A 9307-nucleotide genomic window follows, 5' to 3' on the forward strand; every position below is an offset into this window, starting at 1 on the left:
CCTACCCCACGTGGGACCCACTCTTGTCCCCCCAACCTCCCCACATTTGGCCCCGCCCAAGAAAGGGAGAGTGCTACTTGTTCCATCAGGTACACGCCAACGCACCATTCTATATATTAAAATATTTAAATAATTAGTCAAAATAGAGATCAAATTATATTTGAACATTCCAAACTAAACTATGATTTGACATCATTTATACTTATTAGAGAGAAACTTGTGAATACTAACATATTTGTCTATGTACATAGTTTGGCTATTGTCGGAGAGAGAAATTTGGAGTAATATCCCCGTAGAATTTTAAATTAAGCTTAGGTTTGGGAGAGAGATATGTGAAGACCGAAAAGAAGGAGAGAGGAGGTAGAGAGAAAGTTACGACAAAAATTGAATCTGCATTATTCACATGTTAATTTCGAATAAATGGTAGTCCAAGAGGTCTTAATATCCTTTTTTATTTTTCTTCGCTAAGTGATACTGGGTTATACTTCATGAGATCTCAGTGTAATGTAGTCTAAAATAACAAAATTAAGTATATTTTCCCATCACTAATGTTTGTATATTTCTTCTTTTATCAAAGTTAAGCTATAGAATTGTATCAATTTACTAGGAACAATATATATACCATCTGGGGGTGTTATTTGAATATTTCCAAAATAATAAGTTAATAATGCAGGGTGTAAAATAAGAAAAAAGATCGTCTATGGAATTTGATGAAGAAGAAGAAAAATTTAAGTTTGTTTGGTAGTCTCCCACGCTTAAGGGGTCCTTCTTTGATTGCAAGATAGCAACCTACGTATAATAGAACACAAATTAAAATCCCTAAATGTTTACTTGTATCCCTTTGTCTCCTTGTTGTTTCGACATTAGATTAATATGAAATTATTAACTTTTAATTCAAACTTAACAGAGATAGCGTAAATTACTGTAATACACCGATGATATTTGTTCGTTCCATGATCATTAAATAGGCATTTTGTTTTCAAATTTGAAGAATTTGAGTAAATTTAATAGGACAAGTAGAGAAATTCTGACACTTTAATGTTTATTATGGTGTAAAAATTCCCTCTAATGTATATTTTTTTTCTATTTTTACCGGTAAGTTTGGATAAAGAAATTAACAGTTTTATATTAATTAAAACTATAGGATGGCAAGTGATACGAATTATCTGCATGCAATTTATTTATTTTTTTGGGTTGAATAAAAATAGTCAAGCTTGATGGGCCAAGCTCAACCACTGATTGATGAAATTAGAATCCCTGCAGTGATGTGATTCCAAAAGAGGACCACTTAAGCTGGTGAAGCCTGGATGGAAGAGGGCCTATGTGTAGGTTGCCTTTGTGACAAACTGATTAGAAGTCCACCTCAATACTCTCAACTCTCTCTTGTGATTCCAACTCATAACATGGTACTTTGTGGAGGGGGGTTTTGTTTGGGGACCAATGTTGGCATTTGGTTCTTTTTTTTCCCTTTCTCCCCTTCATTTACCCATATGATTGATTGCACTAATGTGGGGTAAGATAGTTCCTTTGGATAGTGTATAGTGTCAGTGTGATTTATAGTGGCCCTAGCAACCATATTTGATGATAGCATGAGATTTATTTAAGTTTTCATCCTATATGCATCTTATGCATCAAACGGCCAAACTGCCATTTTTAGCTGCAATTGAACTCTAACCTTAATAAGGAAGCTAAATTGTCCCTTTCATATCCATAATCCATTGCATTGGTCATTTACTTTAGAGCGCTGTTTCACTACACGGTGATCACTCAACATCGATCATATATATCTAACAACTTTGATCACAATCGAAAGAGAATACAAAGAATCATGCACTTTGATGTGCATGCTTAGTGTGTTCGTGCACATTCAATGATGCGCTCGGACCCAATACATTTATACTAGTGTAGAATTCTTCACCTAATCCTTAACTTAGCAACATTTGTTCACAAAGACAAGGTTAAAAATATTTGACAGTCCACACATCTTCATCTTTTACCAAACAAAAAAAGAACAATAGAAGGTACATATTCATCTGTCTATCTATAACAGAATGAACCCGGATTAGGGGGTGGGATAAGACCAAAGATCCTCTTGTCATACATACAGATGCAATGTCTGCCATCTTCCACAGCTCAACTCTTGAAGCAGGGAGGGCACAAAAAAGACAGCAGGACATCATGCAGTGTACATCTAAGATGGGCTAATTCGAATGCAATGCCAAATAACCAACCAAAATTTTGAATGGGCAACGCTCTCCTTTGGCCTGTAGGAAGTGAACGTATATTGTTATCTTTTAATAGTGTTAGGACTGTGGACTCAAGCAAGGACAGCATGGAGGTCTACATACAGCTTGCACTTCTGTTAGTGGGGATGGCACCACCACAGCACATGGCTTACAAGAGATGGAATGGTTAGTGGTAGGCCTCCATGGTGCTTCTGCAAGCAAGCCGCATTGATGAGAGTGTAGAATTAGAACAAGAAAAAAAGTATCGACAGGAGAGGAGCAAAGCGAGAAAGGATTTAGGATTTAACCTTTAACGGTGTATATGTAATGCGTCGACGTGTAATTCTCATGTTTCATGGAATCTTCTACCTAATACTGTTACTGTGTTACTATAAAAGCAATAGCTTTCAGTGGCTGGCAACTTGATTTCCAGTAGCTGGACATGCAAGGATGCGTTAGATAGCACAAAGATTCTGATTTCCCAAATCACCAGCAGGTAACATCAAGAGACTGAACCTGGGCAACCACTCTGGTAGGTAGAGTAGCAGCATCTCAAAGGAAACTAGAGGAACAAAGTGGAAAAGGAACCCTGCCGCCCACAAAGTCTGTAGCTTGGCAGCGTCATCCGGTGGGAGTCCTTGTCACAGCATTTAGTTTCACGCACGAGCTGCAGTGAAAACAGGGATTAGTGTGAATGGTTTCAAATCTATAGATGTTTGTTTCTCTTTTCAGGAAAGCTCGGTACTTTAAAAACCAAGACAGACACATATAGGAGATGCAAAATTGATTATAGAGAACATACCACTTTCATCAACCAAAGTTTTACAACTAACTGCAATAAAGCAAAGATACAACTTAAACCTCTTTTTAAGTGTTATGTAAGGAACTAAACAAAAGTTTAAATTGATAGGTAGCATACTAACTATATAAACCATGCTCTTAACACACTCTCATTTGCGGCAACCATACATCACACATAGATAAATAATAGAGAACAAGATATGTGCCTATTGCGCCGAAACATATGTATCTCTATAAAGGAGAGCTTTGGTACCATGTCAAATGACCAATTGACCCAAAAACTTAAATTGATAGGTAAATGACCAATAGTATATATCATGCTGTTAACATAAAGAAACTCCAAGGTTTTTTACTTTCTCTCTCTATATATATCTACTTGATATTAAGATAACCGTAACTCCACTAAAATTGACAAGAAAATTGGTCAATCGAAGAAGCACAAAAGGATGAGTGCAGATGGAAAGTGGCAGATGCATTCACCTCCATTTCTCGCTCAACTCCTTTTTCTTGGACAAAGCCCATTTGCAAAAATAGCAGCCCAGACACCACAACTGCGGCAAGAAGAATTTTCATAGGTGAAGTGTTATGTAGGTGAATCATAGGTTATTGACGCAGCAATTCTGGTAACACAAGAGATCCACTCCTTGTGAGAAATGATTGTGCTGTGGGATCCAACTTCAATGGAATTGTTACAATTCCGCTAGAGTCTACCATATGTCCAACTTCAGAAGAGCTGTATACTGCAAGAAAAATAATTCTGGTTAACTGTTCAACTCTATTCATGATAACATATGCTTGTCTGAGCATCATTATTCATCGGAAGATGGCTGGATGATAGTAGTTAGTCACTGAAAATTGTGCACAGAATTAGAAGATGCATAAATAATCACGGGTAAAAAATAAACAGTTACTATTTGCCTTCCTTTATTCTTCTGTTTCAGGTCAAAAAGTTGGTTATTTTCATTACCAAGAAATCTCAATTTCATCCCCCCAACTTGAGGGGTGCCACACATTGGTCAACATCTCAGGCCCTAATACAGATAACATCAACTGGAAAACAGGCAACATTGGCCATTAAGACAGCTACCAAACTACCTAAATTCCCACTTAGGCCTAGGTTCACTCATGGACCATCATTGTTTACCACACTAGTTAATTATACGTACTTTAATTAAAGAAGACGTAAAGCCTTTAGTTTTGCCCTGACAAGTCTAGACCATGAGATATTAGACAGTTCCAGTGGTGCATCTCGGAACAGGGACTTCTCATCTTTTTATCATTCTGAAGTACTTCAATGTACTTTAAGTATGCTGTAATCTAAATAGGAAGTCGTATTTGATAGACAATAGCTGGAGAATATTTCTATTCTATGCAACTAATACTCCATAACGAGGAAGGAATCTAACAAGAGAGAAATTTCAAAAGCTGTCGTCCTCAAAATTGAAATATCTAACTTTCTGAATTCAATATTGCTTTCACTTAAAATTTTCAAAAACCAAACACCAATTTTTAACCTTAGTCAACAGTATTAGTCCATCCAGATGCAGGAACTTTGAATTTAATTGATACATCAGGATATTAAGTTGAGCAATAATGCACAACAATAACCTCACTTCGTAGGGTTATAACAACAAGACCCAGATTTTTGCAAATAAAGAGGCATCATAAAAAATAAATCTTTCACCTGCCTTATTTGGGATATCCATACTAATCTATTCCTGCTCAAAAGTAAAGAAAATGACAGCCATCTTTTTTGCCTTTAGTCCTATATAGCAAGAGGTTCCCACTGAGAAAATTAAGGATATCAAAGTTCCAAGAAGTTCAACACAGGTTCTCCGCAGGTTGGTTCTACAATGCAAATGCAAACACCAATAGACTGCGTTATAAAAAGAGTGCCCCATATCATGGTGGACCCAATTACTCATGATATATGATGCATCCCATATGAACTGGCAAGTTCAACAGGAGAAATTCTTGTACTACAGATGCGTAGAGAGACCACAAGGTGGCATGCATACAACCTTTTTATTTCCTTCCCCTGGTGTTTGTGTGGCACGCATACTACTCATCTAATCGATACACTAGTTGTTCTATGTTATGGAACTCTATATAGTATGTCAGTACTTCTAAGACCTGAAGGACCAGGCCATTTTGACCAACTAATTATTGCTTATGCCTACTTAAAGATAAGGTCACTGAATATAGGAGAGCCTGAAAACTTAACCTAATAATTCACTAGCCAATTAAGGAACTAAATCATCGCAACAGTCCAACATTAGCAGTAGAAAAGAAAGTAGAGTTACTGTTCATAAAAGCAACAGATGTAGTTTGACAACACTTACTTCCTCAGACATGTTGAAGAATGAGAAAAACTAAAGTTCCATGCATTAGAAAAAAAAAAGTGCTTTAGAAAACTACCAATTCTCAGAGGATGCATCTACAAGTGGAAATATAGTGGTTGCTAAAAGAATGGAAAAAAAGGCATGCACAAAAGAATATATTGATGGGGATGAGAGATAGATTTTCAGCATCTACCATGCACAATAAAATAAATGTACCGATGTAATAGCAACAAGAAAGATTGCCATTATATCTACAAATAAAGATTGTAATCCACTGTAAAATAAATCATGCAGGAAAGTTCCATTATGGAAGAACAAAAGCCTGGTAATATAAGATTGATATAAAGATTCCTGACAATTATAGTACAAGAGACATCACATTTCCCCGTGCCAATTCAGAAAGAATCATAAAGGAGATTGAAAAAGAGAGTAAATATACAATTAAGAACTAAAAATCCTTAAATTCCATAATACCAAAGACCATATTTTCACTAAATTTCTCATATTCTTATCTACAACTGAGAAGTGAAGTCCAAACATGTATAGTATATTGCATAAAGATTAAAGCCTCATTCTTTTGAACAATTTGCAAATAGACTCCTCCAGAGAACAAATGGGCGGTTGGAGTGGACAGTTGCAGATAGACCTTAAAAAGGACGATTTGGAGGAGGTTTCTGACACTAAAGCTAGAATGCAAGGGGTGAACAATTCAACATAAGATTACAAACCTAAAGGAGATGAACTGACCAAAATTTTGACATAGATCAAGAGAACACCAAGTTTACAACAGAGGAAATAAAGACCAATCACTAACGTATGGTGTAAAGAAAAAAAGAAAGAAGCAGCGGTAGAAAGAGAGGATCGAATCACCTCACCGATCTGCGAAGCCAAACTTGATCGTAGTATACGGCGTCGGAAGAAGCCCGACAAGGAGGGGAGCATCAGAAACCTTTACGGCGAGACCGCCGGTGAGAGAGAGAGAGAGAGAGAGAGAGAGAGAGAGAGAGAGAGGTGGGTTTGGGTCAAAGTCGGGCTCTGCCAGGTCTTGCACCAAAGCCCGGCCCATCTGGTGGTGGATCACTGGATCGAGTCCTCTACCATGTCTATGATGCATGGTGGATTTTAGAGAAACATTCAAGACTTCAAGGTACCAAAGAAGCATTCGACTATGTGCTCTCATGTATGGATCGCATGTATCTAATTTAATCGCACCCGAAATATAATCGTTACTATACATTTATAAAGATAATCCACACTAAATCCCAACTCTTTCATCGAAAGTAAGGAGTTATTCGACTTGTTACAAAGACTCATCTAGATCTCCTTTTATAAGGAGATAAATGTCATAATTACCTTTTTTTTATGAGTATAATATATAGTATTCGTGGTAGTTCAAGTTAGTTGTATAATGTCTAATACCATCTTTAAAATGGTATAGTTTTGCAGAGAAACTATATTTTAACATCCACTCGGATCAAATAATAGATATACATTTAGATTATTATATAGGATTTTTTTACACGTATGCTCTTAAAAATTTTCTTATTTATTTGTGTACATACAGCTCTCAAAACATATGTTATTTGCATAAATATTTATCTGGTAAAAATTTAAGTTAATTTTTAATAATTTAACAGAGAAAGATAAAAAAAATGTCCTTAACTGAAAAAACTAGAATAATGACAGTTTCTTCTATCTTTTATCTAAATTGCTTAAAAAATATATTTTAAAATATATAATAAAGGAAAATAGATATAAGATGCGAAGTGTCGATATGTCCGAGTGGTTAAGGAGACAGACTCGAAATCTGTTGGGCTTTGCCTGCGCAGGTTCGAATCCTGCTGTCGACGAATTTTTCGCTTTCCTTTTTATTTTCTTAAAATTCACTTCTGAAAAAAAAATTAAAAGAGAAGAAGAGAAATAAGAGAATAAATGAGTAACAAAATAATAATAATAACTGAGAGGATTAAACTATAATTAATCTAAGAATTAAAGCATAGAAACACAAGTAACAAAAGAGAGTTGTATTTGTCTACGGACCTCACTAATAATAATATTTTAATTACTTAAGTCAGTAGTAGTAAGGTCAAGATAACATTTGATTGCATTTGGGTGGTACGTACAAACGCCACTATTAGATTCGTACTGCGCGTACTCTTCGGTGCCGCAATGATGAGCACGCGCAATCCATCAAGACCTCTTTTTGAATTTTAGGAACGGTAGTAGTAGTAGTGCTACGGACTACGGTCCCTCTTTTCTATTCTATTCTATTCTATCCTATTTTATTTTCTTCTTCTTCTCTACTTTCCAATTTCTCATTACTATTTTACTAAGAATTTTTTTGATTCTTCTTCAATTCTGATTCCAATTCCAATTCCAATCTTTTTTTTTAAATTTAAAGAAAATGTATTTGATTTGATAAGTAGTTGAAAAATTATAGTAGATTGATATATACGAGACCGAGAATTCGAGTCTGAACTTAGGTTTGAGTTTGAGATGAGCCTATTATGATACCCATAATTTTTTTAAATTTTTTTGAAAAACTTTAAAACCACTCTCCTTGAAAGAAAATGTATTCGTGATATACATTTTGGAATGTATTATGAGACCGAGAATTCGAGCTTGAACTTAGGTTTGAACTTGAGATGAGCCTATTAGTATAGGTTTAAACAAGCTTATTTGACACCCATAATTCTTAAATACATAAAGAAGATGTTGATAGTTATTAGGTCATAAAGGCAATAATGTGCTTGTCAATTAGTAGGGTATCTTACACATGGATAATATTTATTTTCCTAGTCACAGAGATTAAAAAAAAAAAAACACTTGGGAGGAAATAGCATTCACCTACCTCTCCCAAAAGACATTGGAAACCAACACCAAGTAACAACATAACAACATATGCAAGGAAACAAGCTCAAAGGAGTGGCTCTAATGCATTGACCTCTACATTCTTGCTGTCTATTGGCTAGTGTGGAAAGAAAGGAACAAAAGAATATTTAAACTCGAGGGTAGGAATGTCTCAGACATGCATTTTGTCTTTTAGATGTGTGGGTTCTAGATTTATTATATTCTACCACTTCTTTTTCTATTTTAATCTTATTTAATTTGTTTTTCTTTTTGGTCCTCTTGTATATTTAGTTTTATATTCAAACTATCACTATAGTTCAGTGGATGAGTCCATTAACCCGCGACAAAAAATAATGAGTTTGATTCCTCCTATAAGCTTCGAGTTAATATTTAATAAATTTGTAAGCGTTATATGCATATAGTTTGAACTCGTTGCGCTCATTTTCTCTCATGAGAGGATCGACGGTTATCAAAAAATATTTATTTATTTATTAAGAAATATTAATTATTCTAGTCCATGAAAAGGATAACATTAATTGTGGTCCAGTATTACTAGGAAGTATTACCTAACCCAAACTTGGTTGATAATGCTCAATTTTGTTTCATTTTAATAATTGTGGTTTGAGTTGATGAAAATAATTTTCCACCAAAGTCTCTGCCATTTGTTCCAATATAAGTAGTGTGACCCTCCAATCTTCTCCAACAAGTCTAAAAGTGTTTTGAAATGTAGTTGCTTTGTCTACATCTGTTGACTAGTTTTAATTTAAAAAGAAAAGAGAAAGATATGGATGGGCAAATGGTGTAACAATGAGACTTAACCTACACCAATTAATCTTCAAAATCTAAATGAGAATTATACCCATCCATTCATTTATTTATTTATTGGTAAAGGTATTGTATAACTTCTGAATGCTTAGGGCTCACTTCTTGCCACTTGCAAGCTAAAGCAGCAGCCAAGGAACAGCATACTTCTAGAGACACCATCATGATACTTAAGGGCATTTATGCTTATCAAGGAATAAAGCAAACTTTGGATGCCCTAATGAATGAATAAATAAATAATATACAAATACTATATCACCTCCTCTC

At 35.1% G+C, this 9307-nt stretch overlaps 1 long non-coding RNA gene and 1 other non-coding gene across 5 annotated transcripts; one reads left to right on the forward strand and one right to left on the reverse strand.

Moving 5' to 3' along the window:
- Window positions 1–1796: 1796 nt before the first annotated feature.
- On the reverse strand, window positions 1797–6402 carry LOC140779023 (uncharacterized). Of its 4 annotated transcripts, none has more exons than XR_012107278.1 (5): window positions 6239–6401; window positions 3507–3766; window positions 2534–2892; window positions 2349–2437; window positions 1797–2264 (listed from the first exon to the last, which is right to left on the reverse strand). It is a non-coding gene; the product is annotated as an uncharacterized lncRNA (long non-coding RNA). The 4 variants fall into 4 exon arrangements; XR_012107279.1 differs by having other exon boundaries at window positions 1797–2437; window positions 2534–2661; window positions 2742–2892; window positions 6239–6396; XR_012107280.1 differs by having other exon boundaries at window positions 1797–2437; window positions 6244–6402.
- A 734-nt stretch (window positions 6403–7136) lies between these two features.
- Window positions 7137–7218, forward strand: TRNAS-CGA (transfer RNA serine (anticodon CGA)). Its single transcript has one exon. It is a non-coding gene; the product is annotated as a tRNA-Ser (tRNA).
- The last annotated feature ends 2089 nt before the right edge of the window (window positions 7219–9307 follow it).

This window comes from Typha angustifolia, chromosome 15 (genome assembly GCF_048772165.1).
Source record: "Typha angustifolia cultivar Huaian chromosome 15, ASM4877216v1, whole genome shotgun sequence".
Classification (NCBI taxonomy): domain Eukaryota; kingdom Viridiplantae; phylum Streptophyta; class Magnoliopsida; order Poales; family Typhaceae; genus Typha; species Typha angustifolia.